The sequence below is a fragment of the Somniosus microcephalus genome, chromosome 12, assembly GCF_052327205.1.
Source record: "Somniosus microcephalus isolate GS21.2 chromosome 12, FLI_Smic_1.0, whole genome shotgun sequence".
Lineage (NCBI taxonomy): Eukaryota > Metazoa > Chordata > Chondrichthyes > Squaliformes > Somniosidae > Somniosus > Somniosus microcephalus.
Genome location: NC_140998.1, coordinates 17,585,506 through 17,607,891, shown reverse-complemented (window position 1 = coordinate 17,607,891; position 22,386 = coordinate 17,585,506). Strand labels below are relative to the sequence as shown.

The 22,386-nt window shown below is 48.6% G+C and overlaps 1 pseudogene; it reads left to right on the top strand.

Annotated features, from left to right (window-relative positions):
* LOC147109053 (autophagy-related protein 2 homolog B-like) overlaps positions 1–22,386 on the top strand; it is a 131,323-nt pseudogene that overhangs the window by 62,105 nt on the left and 46,832 nt on the right.

Below are 22,386 nucleotides of genomic sequence, written 5' to 3'. Positions count from 1 at the left end.
CTTTATTGGATTGGAGGGTAGCTAACGTTACCCCACTATTCAAAAAGGGGGGTAGGGAAAAAGCAGGTAATTACAGACCTGTAAGCCTTACATCAGTTGTGGGCAAAATGCTGGAGTCCATCATTAAGGATGAAATAGCGGAGCACTTAGCAAATGGGGACAGGATAGGACAGAGTCAACATGGATTTACAAAGGGTAAATCGTGCTTGACTAATCTTTTGGAATTTTTTGAGGGAGTAACTGGTAGAATAGATGGGGGAGAGCCAGTAGATGTGGTGTACCTGGACTTCCAAAAGGCCTTCGATAAGGTCCCACATAAAAGATTAGCATGGAAAATTGAGGCTCATGGGATAAAGGGGAAAGTTTTGGCGTGGATAGGGAACTGGCTGTCAGATAGAAAACAGAGAGTTGGAATAAACGGCTCATTTTCTGAATGGCAGGCAGTAACAAGTGGGGTACCACAGGGATCTGTCCTGGGCCCCCAGCTGTTCACAATTTACATTAATGACCTGGATCAGGGAGTCGGATGCAGCATTTCCAAATTTGCAGACGACACTAAACTAGGAGGTGGGGTGGGCTCAGAGGAAGAGACCAGGAAGCTCCAGAGCGATTTGGACAGACTGGGCGATTGGGCGGATAAATGGCAGATGCACTATAATGTGGACAAGTGCGAAGTTATCCACCTTGGGTGCAGGAACGGGAGGGCAAATTATTATTTAAATGGCAATAGATTGGGAGAGGGGGAAGTACAGAGAGACCTGGGTGTTCTTGTACACCAGTCACTGAAGGCGAGCATGCAGGTGCAACAGGCGGTCAAGAAGGCAAACGGTATGCTGGCCTTCATAGCAAAAGGGTTAGAATACAGGAACAGGGATACCTTGCTGCAGCTGTACAGGGCACTGGTGAGACCACACCTCGAGTACTGTGTACAGTTTTGGTCGCCTCATCTGAGGAAGGATGTTCTTGCCATGGAGGGGGTGCAGCGGCGATTCACCAGGCTGATACCAGGAATGGCGGGAATGACCTATGAGGAGAGACTATGTAGTTTAGGGATGTACACACTGGAGTTTAGAAGATTGAGAGGGGACCTCATAGAAGTGTATAAAATTCTGACAGGTCTAGACAGACTGGATGCAGAAGGAATGTTTCCCTTGGCGGGTGAGAACAGAACTAGAGGACATAATTTAAGGATAAGGGCTAAACCATTTAGGACAGAGATGAGGGGGAATTTCTTCACTCAGAGAGTGGTGAACCTGTGGAACTCATTGCCACAGAGGGCAGTGTACGCCAGCTCATTAAATATATTTAAGAGGGAATTAGATATATTTCTACGGGCAAAAGGGGTTAAGGGTTACGGAGAGAAGGCGGGGACGGGATACTGAATTAAAGGATCAGCCATGATCTCATTAAATGGCGGAGCAGGCACGAAGGGCCGAATGGCCTACTCCTGCTCCTATCTTCTATGTATCTATGTATCTATGAAAGGAAGTTCTGGAAAGTTCCAAACAAAGAGAGCTAAACTTAACCAAGAACACCCAACCATTTATCTCCTGTGACAGCGCCACCACAGGTGGGAGGAGAACACACAATACATAACAGTGGGAAACTTGGAGATGGTGGTGTTCCCATGCGCCTGCTGCCCTTGCCCTTCTAGGTGGAAGAGGTTGCGGGTTTGGGAGAATGTACATCACAGAAACAGGCCATTCGGCCCAACAGGTCCGTGCCGGTGTTTATGCTCCACACGAGCCTCCTCCCACCCCTCTTCATCTCACCCCATCACCCTATCCTTCTATTCCTTTCCCCCTCATGTGCTTATCTAACTTCCCCTTAAATGCATCTTTGCTATTCGTTTTGACTACTCCCTGTGGTAGTGAGCTCCACATTCTCACCACTCTTTGAGTAAAGAAGTTGCTCCTGAATTCCCTATTGGATTTATTAGTGATTACCTTATACTTATGACCCCTAGTTCTGGACTCCCCCACAAGCGGAATCATCATTTCTATCTCTACCCTGTCAAACCCCGTAATAATTTTGAAGACCTCCATCAGGTCACACCTCAGCCTTCTCTTTTCTAGAGAAAAGAGCCCCCGCCTGTTCCACAGGTACAACCCACAGATATATCGATGCCTGTGAGATGACCAGCAGCCTCGCCAGCTTCCGGAAATGACCGAACTTTAACCCTCTGGCTTCTGTGACCAGCAAGAAAGCATCCAATAAACAATTGATCATAAACAAAAATACTGTCACAGAAGTTCTAGAGAGCCGGGCGGGGGTGGCCGAGGGAGGGGATCACTAATCTAGGCAGACGAACAATAAATTGCCCTTTGGATAAGCTGCTGGGTGAGAGGAGGAGGGGGAGGGAGTGAGCGGTGCGGGGCTTGTGCTGATGAATGCGTACCCCAGCATGGGAATGTACATGACTGGAGAAAACACTTGTCTATCTGTTGGTCCCCGTGTCTAGGAAATATCGTGTCTCCAAGGAGAGTGGTGGTGGGGAGGAAATAAACATATATGGTTCCTGGAAGTGCGAGCTCACCACTAAACATTGTGTCCCACTATCTCTCGCTCTCCGCTCCCAGGACTCAGGAACGGAGGAATTGCTAGACGAACAAACACCAAGGTTCTTCTAGTTCGCCTTCTACCATCCTAGTAGTCTCATGATACAACGATAATGGAGTTGTTAATTAATCCTAGCAATCAGTCTCTATCAATTAGTCTACAACAGACATGGGGGATGAGGAAACCCCCCAGTGCTGGAGAGCTTTGGGAACCATAGGTCCAAAGTCAGCTGTTCCTCCCCTAAGCATGCTACACTCACCACCTGTCATGTCGACTTCCTTGAGTGTTGCCCTGATGGATTGGCTGTAACCTTGTCTGCTTTTCAGGCCGGCTCAGGCGACAGCGCTCCTTGCAGAACCTCGGGCCTCGCTGAGGCCGAGCAGAAGCTCCTGCAGGATCTGATGATCGACGCCATGGAGGAGATGGACTTCCTGCCGTCTACGCCTCCTGCCCCTCCAGCCTCGCAGCAGTCGAACAGTGAGTGAGGAAAGTAGAGAGGCCAAATGAAAAGCCGCGAGCGCTGGAGTGTAATGATCAGTAACATGTCATTCTAGAATGGTACACTAGGTGGAGCTGTATGTTTAGTAAGGGGCTACCCACAAGGCAGTAGTCAAGATGGATGCCTGTACACTAGTCCACATGGCTGAATAAATGACTAGCTCAAGCTAGCTGTTCATAATGAAAACATCTAGTTATTTATGAACATAACATGGTACCAGGATTGGTAATATCTGCTGAATATTGTGAAACGTGACATGGAGAATTTGAAGCCACCGGAGGGTTTGAAACTCACGGGGAATGTCGACTGCAATGGGCGGACTTTCAAACAACAATTCGAACTCTACATTGCTGCCATCAGGTTCGGTACGAAGCCAGACGCAAGGAAAATAGCGTTACTGCTCACGGTTGCAGGCCCGCAGGTGATAGAGGTATTTAAACGTTTGTATTTGAACAAGAGGAGGACAGAGAAAAAATAGACGATGAGCTAAAGAAGTTTGATACACATTGTTCTCCCAAAAAGAATGAGACCTATGAGAGGTACGTGTTCCGTTCACGGACACAGCAGCAAAATGAGACTTTTGATAGCTTTGTGACCGATCTGAAACTGAAAGCACAGACATGTAATTTCTCTGAACTCAAATCATCCATGATTCGTGACCAGATTGTGTTTGGTATTCATGATAAAAAGGTCAGGGAACATTTGTTGAGAGAAACTGAACTAACATTGGAGAAAGCTGTGAAAATATGCCATGCCAGTGAGCTAGCTCAACAGCACGCAAAGACTTTCAGTGAAATTAATAATATAGGGGCAGAAATTAGGATCGGGGGCTTGCCGCGTGTGCAAGCCCCCGATCGGCACTTACCCGACGCGCCGGCCGTTGAGCTTCAGGGACGCCTGGAATTCCTGTTTTAAAATGATGACTCCCGGGCAGCGTCTGACGTCACACCGCCCAGGAGTGCAGCCAGCGCGAAGCCTGGAGCGCACAGTGCAACTGAGACACGCCCCTTGAGGTCTCATTTAATAGGACACGCCCCCAATGTTTCTCACAAGCTGCAAAGCATTTTTACATGCAGAGCAGCATTTTAACTAGGTTTTTGGTATTTTTATGAAGCCTTCGGTAACTTTTATAAACTTTTAAAAATGTTTACATTATTTTGAAGAATCTGAAGTAGTTTTAAACAGAATTAAAGCAATTTAAAGACTTTTAAAAGCCCTGAAAGCATTTTTTTCATTCCATTTATTTAATTAGCAACGTCGTCGTCGTACGTGTCTTCACACTGTTCCCTTTGGGGAACTATATGAAGTGGTGGAAGGATTTCTGGCCATGATTGACGCTCCTTCCGTGACTGTAACCATCTTTGTACCAGCCATTAGGGTGGTTAGTCCTATGGCGGGAGGGTTTTACGGGCTCCCACAACCTATACGAGGGGGGGGCCACCCACACCCACGGACGCAAATATCCCACTGGATGTCAACCCAGAATTTAGAGCCGGAGCTCCGACTCCACTTGCCGGGACTGTCTGGAGCGGGGTTCGAAACCCTACCCCGTCTGGCCCAGCGGCGGGGATGCTACCGCTGCGCCAAAGGCCCACTCCGATTAGCAACGTGAAATGGCTGGAATGAGCACAATTCACGGCATTAAAAGAACTCACAATTGAACTGATGATGACCTCAGCAATCTCCTCAACGAGGTGGAGGCGCAGCGCCTGCTCATCATTGGTAATGAGAAGTCCAAGGCGCCGCAAAAAGGACAGATGATAGCTTGGTCTTTCAAGTGGCAGCATAGGGCTCCAGTCACGGGGAGGGAAAAGGCGCAGGAAACGTATGGGTGTCACCTTTTGCGTGGAGTGGGCCTTTTGCGTAGCGGTAAGCATCCCCGCCGCTGGGCCAGAAGGATTAGGGTTTCGAACCCCGCTCCAGACAGTCCCGGCAAGTGGAGTCGGAGCTCCAACTATAAATTCTGGGTGGACATCCAGCGGGATATTTGCGTCCGCGGGTGTGGGTGGCCCCCCCCTCAGATGGGTTGTGGGAGCCCGTAAAACCCTCACGCCATAGGACTAACCACCCTAATGGCTGGTATGAAGATGGTTGTGGTCACGGAAGGAGCGTTAACGTGGCCAGAAATCCTTCCACCACTTCATACAGTTCCCGAAAGGGAACAGTGTGAGGATACGTACGACGATGACCTCTTGCGCAATGCACCTCCTTGGACCCTCAGTCGCAGATGCGAGGGGGCAAATCGTGCAATTGTTAAATTTTTCATTTTATTGACATGTAAAATGTTGTGTTTGCTGTTTTCATTGAAATGTTTATTTGTGACTGAAAGGATATGTAACCTTTTCCTTTAAACAGTGCAGCCTGTAGTCAGTTTGAAAAAAATTAGCAACTTTTATTGGAGCCAAAGTATTTTTACAACAACTATTTGAAAATTAGAACATAGCTAGTTTCCACCTTGAATGTCTTTATTGCACTAAGAAAACAGAAAAAGTCACTTTAAAATGTTAACACATTTTTTTCTGAACTATTCATGTTTACAAATGTTTGAAAAGCAGGAAATAGCTAGTTAACATTTTAAAGTTATAAACTATCTACATCAAAACTGACCCTGAAAGCTGTTTTATGATGCAATAAAAGTTCACTGCTTCACTTTAAATTGTGTCTGCTCCTTTCCTCGCCTTGCGGGGGAGGGGGAGGTACAAGGCGCCACTAGCTCGTGAAGGTGTTGGCTACTAGCAGTTCCCGGGCATTTTTCTCGTTCACAGGCCTCCTGCTTACACAGACGTCCTTGCAAGGAAGAAATGGAAAGAGTTGTTAAAGTAATTTTAATGAAGTGACTGGCTAGAAAATCACCCCGGCCTATGGCAGGAGAAACGCGTTATCGTCTTGGTAATACATCATACCCGCCTCATCAATTTCACAGCCCGAGATGATTTTCCAATAAGTTACTTTCTCTGAAAGTCATAATTAAACACATAGGCCTAGAAATTCAGTATAGCCACTTTTGGGGCGGTAAAGTCGGGCGGGCGCTAAAGTTAGCGCCCGCCGGAAAGTGGAGGCCACTTCGCCGAAATTCAGTAGCTTTGGCCAAGGAGTTTGGGCAAGCGCTGAAACTGACGTTGCACTCCTATCTTTAGGCGCTAAGCCGGCGGTGCGGACTGATAACGCCAAGGCCAGGCGCAGCGCAGGTGCGGTCATGTTTTGATTGACAGCAGACACCCTGACGCCGGCCAGCTCTTAAAGGGGGAAGGGTCGACTTTGTCTGCAGCCACGCCCTGGATAGTGGAGCCCTGCAGCTAGGCCTGAACACTGCTGGTGGACCCAAATAGCGCCTGAAGCCATGCAGAAGGCCCGTGAACGAGCGCAGCGCTTCTCAGAGCATGCTTTGAGGGTGCTGCTTAGGGGGTTGGAAAAGAACAGAGAGATCTTGTGCCCGGACAGTGGCAAGAAGGCTCCCAGGAGGCAGTACAGGAGAGCCTGGAGGGAAATCGCCCAGAGGGTGTCAGCCAACAGCGATGTCCCCAGGACTGGTGACCAATGCCGCAAGAAGTACAACGACCTCAGTCGGTTGGTCAGGGTGAGTACCCTTTCCAGTGTCCTCCTCATCCTTGCATGTGCAACTCACATTATGGGCAAAGGGACCTCAAAGGCCTAATGGCCAGCCCTCCTCCCGCAGCTATGGCACTGGCATGATCATCAATAGCACTCTCTGCACTTAACACACTGGCCAAGCTATTCGACCATGGGAGGCAGTGCACACAACAACAGGGCACCACACTGTACTTAGAGGCCGTCCTTTCTCTTGCAGGCCAAGCTGGCGCGGAATTTGAAGAGCCAGACTGTCACCGGGGGAGGCCGTGCCCAGTTCCAGGAGCCCAGTCAGCTGGAGGAGAGCGTGGCTCGACTCATGCGTGGCCGGGTGACTGGCCCCGTTGCTATTGGAGATGCCGACCCTGTGCTGGGACCCAATGGTAAGGACATGACCGTTTGGACCTCTCTGGTTCCCCTTGCGCTTCAGATCTACATCCTTTGCCACTGTCCCACCAATGCGCATAATGGCACCACTCATGCCTCCCTCGCTGACGCCCTGTCCTCACTCTAAAGCTACTCTTGTGCCTTCCTGCTTTCAGCTGGTGAGGAGGAGGTCCCTGAAGCTGAGAGTGCCAGTCCCTCGGAAGAGGAGGACGACGAGGACCAAGAGGAAGGCGGCACATCGGGGGAACCCTCATCCACGCCAGGGGATGGCAATGGAGGGGACACGTCTTGCCTGGAGGAGAGCCAGGGGGAAGTGTTGCAGGGGGGTGTAGCTCCTGGGCCCAGTGGCGTCCAGGCACGCGGGAAGGGTCGGGCAGCATGGCTGCCTTCTCCCCAGAGGGGGGAAGTGTTGCAGGGGAGGGCAGTTGCTGGGCCCAGTGGCGTCCAGGCACGCGGGAAGGGTCGAGCAGCTCGGCGGCCTTCTCCCCAGAGGGAGAGTCCGCCCTCCAGTCCGGAGACGGTCCTCGCCCAGGAGGTGCGCCTCCTTGATGAAATGTCCGCGGCCTCGGAGCGGCGCCACAACGAGTTCATGGGGGTTGTGGGACAGTTGCCTCAGGCCATTGAGTCCCTGGCTCATAGTGTGGCCAATTTCGGGGACTCACAGGCCAGGGGTGTCGAGCAACTCACGGCAGCACAGGCCAGGGGTGTCGACCAACTCGCGGCAGCACAGGACGTGAGTCGCGAGTTCATGAGTGGTGCCGTCCACACACTGGCTGATCTGATGCGGGCACAGATCAGGGCAGTTCGCGCACTCACTTCTGCCACACTCGCTGTGTCACGGAAGCATCGCCAGGGCACCCGCCGCCCTGCTGCAGCACAGCGGTCTGGCCTTCACCAGATTGCTGCGCTTGCTGCAGTGCCAGCCCGGCCGAGTGCCAGTGTCTCTGGCGACCAGCGAGCGCCTGGCATCAGCCAGCTTGCCCCCATTGCTGCAGCCGCCACTGCCACTCCCCCAGCCAAGGTGCGACGAGCTGCTGGAGAGACTGATGCTGGCCAGCCACAGCTGCAGCAGTCAGCAGCCGGCCCCTCCAGGGCCGGACCTTGTCTAGGCCGACCCCCAAGGGCATCTGCCGTCACGCATTGTGCCCCTCAGGAGCCTTCCCCCAGCCTTGCAACACCCACAGGGCCCAGGTTGAGGCGGAGCAACAGGTCGGGCAGGGGCCGGAGAAGCCTGCACAAGGTCTCGCCCTCTCGGCACACCAAGTAGAGTGTGTTGCCAACTGTTTTTTTTATATGGGGATGTTTGTGTTCTGGAGGGGGGGGGGCTTATTTTGGTAAGGCCGAAGATGAAGGCAAATGTTTTTTTATATGGGGGTGTTTGTGTTCTGGAGGGGGGGGGCTTATTTTGGTAAGGCCGAGGATGAAGGCCAATTGGATGGACGATTTTTGTTATTCCTCCCCAGGTTGTGGGAGTGAGATATGTTTTTGACTGTCTTTTGGGGGTCTTGTCTGTTTTTCTGTTTCATGTGGGAAGGGCCCTGAGTTTGTTAAATAAAGCTTTTTATTTATTCAGCTTGTCCAGGTGTCATGTTTCAAGTGGTTGTTGCGTTAACCGGCTGAGGGCTTGCGGAGCGGCTGCATTCAGGTGCGTTCATTGCCACAAGCCATTCCCTGACAGGGGGCCTAGAAGTGTTGTTCAATAAGCCGCCGGCGGACGGCCCTTGGACCTTGTGGCTCCCTCCTGGGCTGGTACTCCTCCTCCTCCTCCTCCTCCTCATGGTCCTCCTGCTCGTCCTCCTGAGGTGGTGGTCCAACGCGAGGTGGCAGTGCCTGAGTCCTGCGGATAGCCAGGTTGTGCAGCATGCAGCAAACGACGACGAACTGGGAGACTCTATCCGGCGAATACTGTAGAGATCCGCCGGAACGATCCAGGCAGCGGAACCGTTGCTTGAGGACGCCAATCGTTTGCTCTATGATGTTCCTTGTGGCTTGATGGCTTTCGTTGTATGCCTCCTCCGCAGGGGTCCTGGGCGCGCGGAGCGGGGTCATGAGCCATGTACACAAAGGGTAGCCCTTGTCCCCAATAAGCCATCCCCTTGGTGGAGGCTGTGCCTCGAACATGTCAGCCACAGTAGTCTGGCGCAGGATAAATGCATCGTGGCTGCTTCCTGGAAAGCGGGCATTGACAGCTAGAATGCGCTGCCTGTGGTCACACACCAGCTGTACATTGAGGGAATGGTAGCCCTTCCGGTTGCGGTAATCCTCGGCATTGTCGATAGGTGCCCGCATAGCCACATGCGTGCAGTCAATGGCACCCTGCACCATGGGGAAGTCGGCGATCCTGGCAAATCCGACTGCACGCTGCTCCTGCCTCTCTAGGGTCATGGGGAAGGAGATGAATTGGTGTCTCCTTGCGAAAAGGGCATCGGTGACCTGTCGGATGCAGCGATGCACGGCGAACTGGGAGATGTTCGCTATGTCCCCAGCAGCGGCTTGGAAGGAGCCGCTTGCATAAAAGTTCAGAGCCACCGTGACCTTCACTTCCACCGACAGAGATGTCCTGCACATCAGCTGTGGACGCAGATCTCTGTGAAGCAGCTGGCAGATCTCTGCAACCACCTCCCTTCTGAAGCACAGCCTCTTAACACAATGCGCGGCAGTCATGGTGAGATAGGACACCTGCTGCCGGTATTCCCTGAGTGGGTAAGGCCTACGTTGCCGACGCCTGATGGCCCCTCTGCGTCTAGGCATGGCTGGCCCTCTCACACAGCGTCTGCGAGCCCTTCGCACATAATGCTGGAACTGAGGGTTGGAACCCCATGCAGCCCCCATAATAAACTTGCAAACAGTGAAATCACAATGAGTCAAATTTCAAAGCTCTGGCCAGAAGCCAAAAATACCTCTCCTATGTTGTCCCAAATCAGTAAGGTCTGTTCCTTGGTCTCTGTCCAGAAATCCAAAGCACTAAAGTCATTGCAGCAAAATGGCTGGCCTTTATAGTTCAGTGTAAGTGCCCTTTAATTAGCGCTCCCCGAGGCCCGCAGGGCCTCTGCTGCGTTCCACTTCACAGTTCTTAACAGCGCCACGCCCACATTGGGCGGGCGCCACTGAATTTCCGGTTTGGGGCGCACAAACAGCGTTGCACGACGAAATGACGTCATAAGCTGCGCGCGCAGCTGAGCGGACGCAAACACTTTGCGCCGGCGCTAAATGTCAACTGAAGTTGGGCGTAGGTGCAGATCGGCCTGCGCCCGGGCGCTAAGTGCCTAGCGCTGGAAATCTACCCCTCTTATGGCGTTAACGGCTGGCGAACGCAACTGAATTTCTAGGCCATACATTCATACACATAAGTAAAGGAATAAATACATACATACATATACGTAAAGGAATATATACGGACATACATACATAATTACTTAAAAGAATATATTACTGATGAAAAGTTTCTTTCTTAAAAATGTTGGAAATGTTACATTATTCATTTTAGAACAGTCATTTTCACATTTAATAAACACAGCAAATTCAATTCACACAGCCACAATTGCTCCTTCTACCTACAGTACTGAAAACCCGGTTAAAAAAAAAATTAAACTTTAAAACTTACCTCAGCGTTTCTTAAAATAACTTTCCTCCCTTTCCCAAACAAAAATATTGCCTTTCAGAAGCTCCACGATAAAATATATCTTCCTCCGCAGCCTCTGGAGCAACTGTACTCATGCTTTTTTCATGTGTAAGTTGTAAGGACTTAACCTCACTGAAAGCATGAATGAAACCGGCGAATTTTACTGCGCACGCACTGCCTGTGCAGTCGCACACGTTCTGCCTCTGAACCCCTTCGTTCAGAGGACAGGAAATGCAGGTTTTCCCCGCATGCGCTGTGCATGCTGAAAACCGGCATTTCCTCCGGCCAGACGCGTGAGTACCCCAACCGTACTCATGCGTTTGGAACGGAATTACTGGGCCAATGCGACTGTAGTAAGTGATAGTGCTGCTGTCGGTGCTGTGTCCTACAAGGGGAAGAAAAGTGGGCAGAACAGAAATGCAAAGCAATCGGAGGATGGAATTTTTAATTGTAAACGCTGTGGTTACCAGCACCAGCCAAGACAATGCCCAGCGTTTGGGAAAATGTGCACAAAATGTAATGGAAAGAATCACTTTGCCAAACAATGCTTTTCAAAATTAAATTCAAAGAAAGGACAACAAGTCAATGTGATTGAGGACACTGATTTAAGTGAGACATGTTTTGTAGGAATGGTGTCATGTGACAATAATATCAAAAAGGATACAGAAAATGTGCAGCCCTCAGGAATGGACAATGCTGAACACAAAGTTAATGCAGTAAAAGAGGAAAAATGGGTAATGCCACTGCAGGTAAATGGAGCATTAGTTACATTCAAACTAGACACTGGGGCAAAAGCAAACTTAATCAGTATGAGTGACATTAAAAATATGAAAGAAAAGCCCAAAATACAGAAAAAGTCAGCACTACTGAAGAACTATAATGGACAGAAAATAGATAGCTTAGGTGTACACAGACTTAAAGTGACAGTCAAAGACAAAGTGCATCATCTCATGTTTTCTGTTGTGGCTGAAGGACTTGATTCACTACTAGGTGACAAAGCTTGTGAAGACTTAGAACTGGTTAAGAGAGTCTACCGTATAAATTGTGCCATAAGCAGACCAGATGACTCGGTGGATTCTGTAGTGAGTAATTTCCAGGATGTGTTCAAAGGATTTGGAGTTCTAACATTCACTTACAAGATCCAGCTAAAGGAGGATGCTCAGCCAGTGGTACATGCTCCATGGACAGTTCCAGCACCCCTGCATGACCGGCTCAAGAAAGAACTGGACAGAATGACCACAGTAGGAGTCATCAGGAAAGTCGAAGAGCCAATAGACTGGGTTAACTCCATGGTATCTGTAAAGAAAAAGAACAATGATCTAAGAGTATGCATGGATCCAAAGGACTTAAATGCAAACATAAAATGTGAACACTACCAGATTCCCAAACGAGAAGAAATCACCAGTGAAATGTCAGGTGCCAGATACTTCACAAAGCTCGATGCCTCACCAGGATTTTGGCAACTAAAACTGGATGAAGAGAGCACCAAATACTGTACCTTCAACACACCATTTGGCAGGTATTGTTTCCTCAGAATGCCTTTCGGGATAATATCTGCATCTGAAATCTTTCATAGAGTGATGGAACACATAATTGAAGGTCTGGAAGGAGTTTGGGTCTATGTTGATGACATCATCATCTGGGGCTCCACACTGAAAGAACACAGTGAGAGACTGACTAAAGTGCTACAGAGCATACGCCTGAATGGACTGAAGCTCAACAAAGCCAAGTGTTAGTTTGGCATCCAGGAAGTCACTTTCCTAGGAGATAATCTATCTGGTAAAGGAATAGAGCCAGATATGGAAAAAGTAAACGCCATACTCAACATGCCCCGACCCACTGACAAAAAAGGAGTGCTATGCATCATGGGGATGATAAACTTCATTGGAAAGTTCATTCCTAACTTGTCAGCCAAGACAGCCTGTCTGCGAGACCTGCTACATAAAACAAATGAGTTCACATGGACAGAAAGACATGAACAAGAGTGGATGAACCTCAAAACAGTGCTGACAACCACACCTGTACTCACCTTCTTTGACCCAACAAAGAGAATCAAAGTGTCAACGGATGCATCAAAAGATGGCCTCGGCGCAGTCTTGCTACAAGCAGAGGGTGAAGATTGGAAGCCTGTTGCCTATGCCTCCAGGTCTATGACTGACTCTGAGTGTCGATACGCCCAGATTGTAAAGGAATGTCTAGGCTTGGCAGTTGGACTAGAAAAGTTCCATGGCTACATATATGGACTTCCCACCTTCACAGTTGAGACAGACCACTGCCCACTGGTTGCCATCATTAAAAAAATCTGAATGAGATGTCTCCAGGGATTAAAAGACTAATGATGAAGCTGCAAAGATATGACTTTGAACTGATCTACATACCAGGCAAACACATAGTGTTAGCAGATGCACTATCCCGAGCACCCACAATGAGTCATGTGAGCTCTACTGAGGAAGACGTGAATGTTCATGTGAGTATGGTCACTGCTGCGCTGCCCATGTCAGACACAAAATCAAAGCAAATAGCAGAAGAAACAATAAAAGATACAGGCCTAGAAATTCGGTTGTGGGTCCGCCAGGGCTTTAGCGCCCGAAATTTTGCGCCGGCGTTAATGCCGCTGCGCCCGACGAAAATTCGGTTGCCCCGGGCCCAGACGGCGGCGGGCGCTAATGGAGGGTTTTAGCGCCTCACTATGGGCGTTCAGTGCAGTTTTGAGGCGCTAATCCCCCGCTGCGGCACCCGAGGCGGTGCAGCAGGCTGGGGTACTGTAGGCCTCCTCCTTCTGTTAAGGAGGAGCTGCCTGCAGCCGACCGCTGGCCGGTCGATTCGCCCGACAAATGAGCCCGGCACCTCGGGGAAGAGCCGGGCTCGCGGGCCACACACATCAGTGCCGCGGGGGGGTGGTGGAGGAGTCCGGGGAGGGAGGTGCGGGCAGGCGGCCGCCGGGAAAGCGGCCGGCCGCCGCTCCTCCTTTATGCACCGGCGCAAACGAGTGTAACATCCCTTTCAACAATCGTTGGTTGCGGCTGCCACGGGCGAGGCGGCCGCAACTGAATTTGGGCTTGGGGCCGGGTTACCACGGCAACCGGGATGCTGCACACACCGATGACGTCATCGGTGCCGGCGCAGCGCTACCGGCTAATGCCGATGGTAGGGCCCAACGCAATTTCGTTACCAGCTATAATTCCGGCGCAAGACCCTCTAAGGCCTCTAATTGGGCGCTAACCCCACCGAATTTCTAGGCCACAGTGTTACAAACAGTAATAGAGAACATTCATCATGGTTGGCCAAAAGGTTCCTGTCCAAAGTACTATCACATGAGGTCAGAGTTAAGTGTCGCAAGTGGACTATTACTAAAACAGAACAGAATAGTCATTCCACAGGCTCTACGTTGAGACATGCTCAAAATGATTCATGAGGGACACCTCGGAATTGAAAAATGCAAAAGTAGAGCAAGAGACACTGTTTATTGGCCTGGCATAAATAAGGACATTGAGAATATGATAGGCAAATGTGAGACATGTCAGAAACACCAAAACAAACAAGCAAAGGAACCAATGATAGTAGCTGACTTACCAACAGCACCATGGCAAAAGGTTGGTATGGACCTCTTTCATTTGAATGGTAAAGACTATCTAATAGTGATTGACTACTATTCTAACTATCCTGAGATGGCACTGCTCTCAAGCACATCAGCAAGCAGTGTCATAATGCATGTTAAATCCATCTCCGCCAGACATGGAATTCCCAGGATTGCCGTTAGCGACAATGGTCCGTACTTCAACTGTAAGGAGTGGCAACAGTTTGCAGCACATTATGACTTTCAACACATCACATCCAGTCCTCTGTATGCTCAGTCGAATGGTAAGGCAGAGAAAGGTGTTCAAGTTCTCAAACAGCTACTGAAGAAAGTAACAGAAAGCAAGTCTGATCCTTATCTCGCCCTGCTGAGCTACCGAGCCTCCCCTCTAGACTCTGGTTCTTCACCTGCTGAGCTCCTAATGGGCCGCAAGTTGTGCACCACGCTACCCTGCTGTGCAAAAGAAAAGCAGAGTAAGGAACTGAGACAGAGACTTCAACTGTTAAAGCTGAAACAGAAATCAAACTATGACAAGTCATCCAAAACTCTGAAACCATTGACAAGGGATGATGTTGGACTGGGTACTGTGCAATGAGAAGGGACTAATCAGTAATCTTGTTGTACGGGGACCCTTGGGTCAGAGCGATCATAACATGATCGATTTCTCACTCGAAATGGAGAGCGAAGAAATTGACTCAGAGACTAAGGTCCTGAATTTAAACAAGGGGAATTATGATGCCATGAGACGGGAACTGAGTAGGTCTGATTGGACAACGTTCCTGAGAGGACTGGAGGTAGATAAACAATGGCAAACATTTAAAGATAGAATGACAAAATTGCAAAAATTGTTTATACCAATCTGGCATAAAAGGAAATCTAAAAAGGTGACTCAACCGTGGATAACAGGGGAAATTAGAGACAGCATAAAATCCAAAGATAGGGCGTATAAAATAGCCAAAAAAAGCGCCAGAGCGGAAGATTGGGAACAGTTTAAGATAGAGCAAAGGAGGGCAAAGGGCATGATCAAGAGGGGCAAAATAGCTTACGAAAACAAGCTGGCGGAAAATATAAAAACTAACTCCAAAAGCTTTTATAAATATATCAAAAGGAAAAGACTGGTGAAAACCAAAGTTGGTCCATTGCAGTCAGATACGGGGGAATATATAATGGGAAATAAGGAAATGGCAGATCAACTAAATGCATACTTTGGGTCAGTCTTTACGAAGGAAGACACAAAAAACCTCCCTGGGATATCGGGAAAAATAGGGACATTGGCAAAGGAGGAACTGACGCAAATCAATATCTCTAAGGATATGGTGTTAAGGAAGCTAAAGGGATTGAAGGTGGACAAATCCCCAGGGCCTGATAACATGCATCCTAGGGTACTGAAGGAGGTGGCCCTAGAGATAGCGGATGCACTAAGGATGATTTTTCAGAATTCATTAGACTCGGGAACAGTGCCGATGGATTGGAGGGTAGCTAACGTTACCCCACTATTCAAAAAGGGGGGTAGGGAAAAAGCAGGTAATTACAGACCTGTAAGCCTTACATCAGTTGTGGGCAAAATGCTGGAGTCCATCATTAAGGATGAAATAGCGGAGCACTTAGCAAATGGGGACAGGATAGGACAGAGTCAACATGGATTTACAAAGGGTAAATCGTGCTTGACTAATCTATTGGAATTTTTTGAGGGAGTAACTGGTAGAATAGATGGGGGAGAGCCAGTAGATGTGGTGTACCTGGACTTCCAAAAGGCCTTCGATAAGGTCCCACATAAAAGATTAGCATGGAAAATTGAGGCTCATGGGATAAAGGGGAAAGTTTTGGCGTGGATAGGGAACTGGCTGTCAGATAGAAAACAGAGAGTTGGAATAAACGGCTCATTTTCTGAATGGCAGGCAGTAACAAGTGGGGTACCACAGGGATCTGTCCTGGGCCCCCAGCTGTTCACAATTTACATTAATGACCTGGATCAGGGAGTCGGATGCAGCATTTCCAAATTTGCAGACGACACTAAACTAGGAGGTGGGGTGGGCTCAGAGGAAGAGACCAGGAAGCTCCAGAGCGATTTGGACAGACTGGGCGATTGGGCGGATAAATGGCAGATGCACTATAATGTGGACAAGTGCGAAGTTATCCACCTTGGGTGCAGGAACGGGAGGGCAAATTATTATTTAAATGGCAATAGATTGGGAGAGGGGGAAGTACAGAGAGACCTGGGTGTTCTTGTACACCAGTCACTGAAGGCGAGCATGCAGGTGCAACAGGCGGTCAAGAAGGCAAACGGTATGCTGGCCTTCATAGCAAAAGGGTTAGAATACAGGAACAGGGATACCTTGCTGCAGCTGTACAGGGCACTGGTGAGACCACACCTCGAGTACTGTGTACAGTTTTGGTCGCCTCATCTGAGGAAGGATGTTCTTGCCATGGAGGGGGTGCAGCGGCGATTCACCAGGCTGATACCAGGAATGGCGGGAATGACCTATGAGGAGAGACTATGTAGTTTAGGGATGTACACACTGGAGTTTAGAAGATTGAGAGGGGACCTCATAGAAGTGTATAAAATTCTGACAGGTCTAGACAGACTGGATGCAGAAGGAATGTTTCCCTTGGCGGGTGAGAACAGAACTAGAGGACATAATTTAAGGATAAGGGCTAAACCATTTAGGACAGAGATGAGGGGGAATTTCTTCACTCAGAGAGTGGTGAACCTGTGGAACTCATTGCCACAGAGGGCAGTGTACGCCAGCTCATTAAATATATTTAAGAGGGAATTAGATATATTTCTACGGGCAAAAGGGGTTAAGGGTTACGGAGAGAAGGCGGGGACGGGATACTGAATTAAAGGATCAGCCATGATCTCATTAAATGGCGGAGCAGGCACGAAGGGCCGAATGGCCTACTCCTGCTCCTATCTTCTATGTTGTCAGGATTGAGGATCCAGGTGCATGGAACAGGAAAGCTACAGTTCTTGAGGAAGTAGGACCAAGGTCATACACTGTTAGAACTGAGGAAGGACAGATTCTCAGGAGGAACCGCCATTCCCTCCTGAAAACACAAGAAACTATCCAAGAGCAAATCGATGACAATGCCGCAACTGAATCTTGTCACTCACCTCAGAACAATCTAACACAAATACACATACAGGCTCTCATGAAAACACATCAGACTTACCTGTGCTGAGAAGATCCACACGTGAAGTAAAAAAGCCTGATAGACTTAATCTTTGAGTAAACTATAATAAAAGAATGAAAAGCTTAAAGTGCATAAAGTAAAGCTTTGAAAATGTGTTGACTGTTGAGAAGATGTTTATGTTGTTATGATTGATTGATATTGATTGATATTGATTTTGTTTAACCTCTAAGGAAGGGGGATGTAATGATCAGTAACATGTCATTCTAGAATGGTACACTAGGTGGAGCTGTATGTTTAGTAAGGGGCTACCCACAAGGCAGTAGTCAAGATGGATGCCTGTACACTAGTCCACATGGCTGAATAAATGACTAGCTCAAGCTAGCTGTTCATAATGAAAACGTCTAGTTATTTATGAACATAACATGGAGAATCTGAAAATATTGAAAAATAGCAAAGATTGGTGGAAATACACAGCATGAGGGAACGTGGATACCCTTCATCAGGGGAGGAGGGGGAGACAAAAAAGCAAGGAAAGGGCAGAACAGAGGTCGAGGGTGTAGATATGTTAACTCATTTCACTAAGAGACAGGCACTGGATTTAGTAGCCTGTTATTAGATTTCTTTTAAACGCAGGGAAGACATGTTCTTTAAGATGCTCCTTAAAACCTACCTTTTTCACAAAGCAGAGGGGCAAAGCAGACATTGCTATCGGGGGGGAGGAGTGTGAAATATTAGATGAAATAAACATAGTGAGAGAGGAAGTATTAAGGTGTTTAGCAGCTTTAAAAGTGGATAAATCCCCAGGCCCGGATGAAATGTACCCCAGGATGTTAAGCAAAGCAAAAGTGGAAATAGCAGAGGCTCTGACCATCATTTTTCAATCCTCTCTGGCTTCAGGTGTGGTGTGGAGGACTGGAGGACTGCTAATGTAGTACCCTTGTTTAAAAAGGGAGAAAAGGATAGACCGAGTAATTACAGGCCAGTCAGCCTAACCTCGATGGTGGGAAAATTATTGGAAAGAATTCTGAAGGACAGGATAAATCTTCATTTAGAAAGACACGGATTAATCAAGGATAGTCAGCACGGATTTGTTAAGGGAAGGTTGTGTCTGACAAACTTGATTGAATTTTTTGAGGAGGTAACAAGGAGAGTAGATCTGGGTAGTGCGTTTGATGTAGTTTATATGGACTTTAGCAAGGCTTTTGATAAGGTTCCACATGGCGGACTGGTCACGAAGTTAAAAGCCCATGGGATCTAGGGCAAAGTGTCAAGTTGGATTCAAAACTAGCTCGGAGACGGGAAGCAGAGGGTAATGGTTGATGGGTGTTTTTATGACTGGAAGGCTGTTTCCAGTGGGGTTCCACAGGGCTCAGTACTAGGTCCCTTGCTGTTTGTGGTATATATCAATGATCTAGACTTGAATATAGGGGGTATGATTAAGAAGTTTGCAGATGATACTAAAATTGGCTGTGTGGTTGATGCTGAAGAAGGAAGTTGTAGACTGCAGGAAGATATCAATAAATTGGTCAGGTGGGCAGAACAGTGGCAAATGGAATTCAATCCGGTGAAGTGAGAGGTAATGCATTTGGGGAGGGCTAACAAGGAAAGGGAATACACATTAAATTGTAGGTCACTGAGTCGTGTAGAGGAACAAAGGGACCTTGGAGTGCATGTCCACAGATCCCTGAAGGTAGCAGGCCAGGTAGATAAGGTAGTTACGAAGGCATACGGAATGCTTGCCTTTATTAGCCGTGTCGTAGAATACAAGAGCAGGGGGGTTATGCTTCAACTGTATAAAACACTAGTTAGGCCTCAGCTAGAGTACTGTGTGCAATTCTGGTCACCACATTACAGGAAAGATGTGATTGCACTAGAGAGGGTACAGAGGAGATTTACAAGGATGTTGCCAGGAGTAGAGAATCTTAGCTATGAGGAAAGACTGGATAGGCTGGGTTGGTTTTCCTTGGAACAGAGGAGGCTGAGGGGAGACCTTATTGAGGTGTATAAAATTATGAGGGGCCTAGATAGAGTGGATAGAAAGGACCTATTTCCCTTAGCAGAGGGGTCAAAAACCAGGGGGCACAGATTTAAAGTAACTGGTGGAAGGTTTAGAGGGGATTTGAGGGGAAATGTCTTCACCCAGAGGGTTGTGGGGGTCTGGAACTCACTGCCTGAAAGGGTGGTAGAGGCAGGAACCCGAACCACATTTAAAAAGTACTTGGATGTGCACTTGGGATGCTCTAACCTGCAGGGCTACGGACCAAGAGCTGGGAAATGGGATTAGGCTGGAGAGCTCTTTGTTGGCCGGCGTGGACACGATGGGCCGAAATGGCCTCCTTCCGTGCTGTAACTTTCTATGATTCTACCTCTTATCCCCTCCCTATCTCTAAGTTCCTCCAGCCCTACAACCCTCCGAGATCTCTGCGCTCCTCCAATTCTGGCTTCTTGTGCATCCCCGATTTTCTTCGCTCCACCATTGGCGGCCGTGCCTTTTGTCTTGAAATACTTTCGTGCAACACCTTGGGATGTTTTACTACATTAAAGGTGCTATATAAATACAAGTTGTTGTTGTTGTGCCTTCAGCTGCCAAGGCCTTAACCTCTGAAATTCCCTCCCTAAACCTCTCTACCTCTCCTCCTTTAAGACACTCCTTAAAACCTACCTTTTGACCAAGCCTTTGGTCACCTGTCCTAATGGAGTGAGCCTTTGGCGTAGCGGTAGCATCCCCGCCGCTGGGCCGGAAGGTGTAGGGTTTCGAACCCCGCTCCAGACAGTCCCGGCAAGTGGAGTCGGAGTTCCGGCTCTAAATTCTGGGTTGACATCCAGCGGGATACTTGCATGTGTGGGTGGCCGCACCCCCCCCCCTCGTATGGGTTGTGGGAGCCTGTAAAACCCTCCCGCCATAGGACTAACCACCCTAATGGCTGGTACGAAGATGGTTACGGTCACGGAAGGAGCGTTAATCGCGGCTAGAAATACTTCATACAGTTCCCCAAAAGGGAACAGTGTGAAGACACATATGACGATGACCTGTCCTAATAGCGCCTTCATTGGCTCAGTGTCAGTTCTTTATCCAATTACATTCCTATGAAGCGCTTTGGGATGTTTTACTACTTCCATGGCTTACTGAAGAAGTTAAGGATAGTATTAGATTAAAAGAATTGGCTTATCATCATCTTCTTCTTCTTAGGCAGTCCCTCGGAACCGAGGATGACTTGCTTCTCAGGTGACTGATGAGTCCAATGCGGGACCTACAGTCTCTGTCACAGGTGGGGTAGACAGTGGTTGAAGGGGCGGGTGGGTGGGGTGCTTGGGTTGACGTGCACTGCTTGCGCTTGGCTTCCGCTTGCTCCCAGCGAAGAGACTCGAGGTGCTCGGCGCCTTCCCGGATGCTTCTCCTCCACTCAAATCAAATCAAATCAAATCAACTTTTATTGTCATTGTTAGTGCACAAGTGCAGTACAACGAAATGTAGGCTTGCGGCTCCCGAGAGTGTACATTTGGATTAAGACATTTAAACATTCAACATACATTTGGCTTGTAATACATTAACATAAACATAACCATAATAAAGTGCATTGGCAGATGTGCAGGCTTTAGAGTTTATTTGTGGAGTTCAGTAGGATGACAGCCCTGGGAAAGAAGCTGTTCCTAAATCTGGTCGTACGGGTGCGAATGCATCTGTAGCGTCTCCCAGATGGCAGGAGGGCGAACAGACTGTGGCTGGGGTGGTTAGGGTCTTTGATGATGGACCGTGACCTCCGTAGACAGCGTTTCTGGTATATGTGCTCTATGGTCGGTAGCCGGGTGCCGGTAATGCGTTGGGCAGTTTTGACTACCCGCTGCAGGGCTTTCCAGTCATAGTAGGTACAGCTGCCATACCATACTGTGATACAGTTTGTCAGGATGCTCTCTATAGTGCAGCGGTAAAAGTTAGAGAGGATCAGAGGTGACAGGTTACATCCCTTCAGCCTCCTTAGGAAATATAGGCGCTGCTGGGCCTTCTTCACCAGAGAGGAGGTGTTGAGGGACCAGGAGAGGTCTTCCGTGATGTGGACTCCGAGGAACTTAAAGCTTGGTCTTGGGCCAGGGATTCCCAAGTGTCGGTGGGGATGTTGCACTTTTTCAAGGAGGCTTTGAGAGTGTCCTTGAAGCGTTTCCTCTGCCCACCTGGGGCCCTCGCCGTGTCGGAGCTCCGAGTAGAGCACTTGTTTTGGGAGTCTCGTATCGGGCATGCGGACAATGTGACCTGTCCATCGGAACTGATCGAGCGTGGTCAGAGCTTCGATGCTGGGGATGTTGGCCTGAGCGAGAACACTGATGTTGGTGCGCCTACCCTGCCAATGGATTTGCAGGATCTTGCGGAGGCAGCGTTGGTGGTACCTCTCCAGTGCTTTGAGGTGCCTGCTATACATGGTCCATGTCTCTGAGGCATACAGCAGGGCGGGTATCACTGCTGCTCTGTAGACCATGAGCTTAGTGCTGGGTTTGAGGTCCTGGTCTTCAAACACTCTCTTCCTCAGGCGACAGAAGGCTGCACTGGCACACTGAAGAATAGTAGTAAGCCTGAGGATTGGGAGAGCTTTAGAAACCAGCAAACGATGACCAAAAAGTTGATAAAAAGGGAAAAAATACAATGAGAGTAAACTAGCAAGAAATATAGAAACAGTATGTAGAATGGAAGAGAGTAGCACAAGTAAGCACTGGTCCCTTAGAGGCTGAGATGGGAGAAATTATAATGGGGAATAAGGAACAGGCAGAGACTTTAAACAAATATTTTGTATTTGTCTTCACAGTAGAAAACACAAAAAGCTTACCAAAAATCTTCTCTTATGCAGTCCCTCGGAGGAACCAAGGGGCTAATGAGAGTGAGGAACTTAAATTAATTAAGATCAGTAGAGAAAAATTACTTGAGAAACTAATGGGACTAAACGCTGACAAATCCTTTGGACCTGAAGGCCTACATCCTCAGGTTCTAAAAGAGGTGGCTGCAGAGATAGTGGATGCATTGGTTGTGAT